The sequence below is a fragment of the Chrysochloris asiatica genome, unplaced genomic scaffold (genome assembly GCF_000296735.1).
Source record: "Chrysochloris asiatica unplaced genomic scaffold, ChrAsi1.0 scaffold00072, whole genome shotgun sequence".
Taxonomy (NCBI): domain Eukaryota; kingdom Metazoa; phylum Chordata; class Mammalia; order Afrosoricida; family Chrysochloridae; genus Chrysochloris; species Chrysochloris asiatica.
Genome location: NW_006408590.1, coordinates 8,357,683 through 8,359,105, shown reverse-complemented (window position 1 = coordinate 8,359,105; position 1,423 = coordinate 8,357,683). Strand labels below are relative to the sequence as shown.

At 42.6% G+C, this 1,423-nt stretch overlaps 1 protein-coding gene across 1 annotated transcript in view; it reads left to right on the top strand.

Moving 5' to 3' along the window:
- The window catches only part of CCDC73 (coiled-coil domain containing 73), a 173,584-nt gene that overhangs the window by 153,723 nt on the left and 18,438 nt on the right, over positions 1-1,423 (top strand). The window lies entirely within an intron of this gene.

The following is a 1,423-nucleotide window of genomic DNA, read 5'->3' as shown; positions in this document are numbered from 1 at the left end:
AAACAAAAATCCTCACCACTGGACCAATAAACAGGATTCTTATCAATGGAGAAAAGATTGAAATTGTCAAGAACTTCATTCTTCTTGCATCAACTATCAACACTCATGGAAGCAGCAGTCAAGAAATCAAACAACATATTGCATTAGGCAAATCTGCTGTACAAGACCTTTTTTCAAAGTGTTGAAGAGCAGAGATTGTCAGTTTGAGGACTATGGTGCACCTGACCCAAGCCATGGTATTTTCAATAACCTCATGTGCATGTGAAAGCTGGACAGTGAATTAGGAAGACTGTAGAAGAATTGATACTTTTGAGTTATGGTGTTGGAGAATATTGAAAATGCCATGGGCTGCCAAAAGAACCAATAGATCCATTTTGCAAGAAGTGCAGCCAGAATACTACTTGGTGGCCAAGATGGACAAACTTCGACTGTCATACTTTGGACATATTGCAGGAGGGAGCAATCACTGGAGAAGGATATCATGTTTGGTTTGCTGGAGGGTCAGAGAAAAAGAGGAAGACCCCCAACGAGATGGATTTGCCAAGTGGCAGCATCAATGGATTCAAGCATGGCAACAGTAGTGAGGTTGGCCCAGGATCAGGCAGTGTTTCATTCTGCTGTGCATAAGGATGCTTTGGGTCGGTACAGACTTGATGGCACGTAACAACAACATAAAGAAGACCGAGAACCTGATGCACTAGACTGTAAGGTCAGTGGTTCAAACTCACCAGCCACTCCTCAGAAGCCCTACAGAAGGGTGGCTGAGTTGAAACCAACTCTACAGCACTTGACAACCAACCTCTTCAGTATGAAATTGATCTAACCTGCATCAACATGCGTTTTAGGGGGTGGTGGCTGTGTGCCATGGAGTTGGTTCCGACTTATAGTGACCTGTATAGGGTTTCTGAGGCTGTAAATCTTTACAGGAGCAGAATGCCTCCTCTTTCTCCCGTGGAGTAGCTGGTTTTGAACTGCTGACCTTGTGGTTCGCAGTCCTATTCATAACCATTTGCTACCAGAGCTAAAATGCTAAAGTTGGAAATCAAGCCAGGATACTTGGAATAACTGCTGGAGAATACGTGATTTAATTTTCTTTGAGGTTCCCATATATTCCATTAACCTTTTCCTCAATTTAGGACAGTCTATTTTATCCTGTAATCGTCTCACCACCAGGATCTCTGTTCCTTTGTTTACCTTCTTTCACACTGTAGTTGTTTTGATCACAGACTGGTCTCCCAGATCCTCTGAATTTGTTCTGTTCTTGACTCATCTATTTGTCAGTTGAGTTCTGGGTGGTGCTGCCACATATGTCAATTACTAGTTGCTCTGTTCTTGTTCCACTTAGGAAGGTTTGTACACAGGGGTGGCTTTGGCAAAATCCATTAGCTTCTAAAAATATCCTGGAATGTTTTGATTACACCAT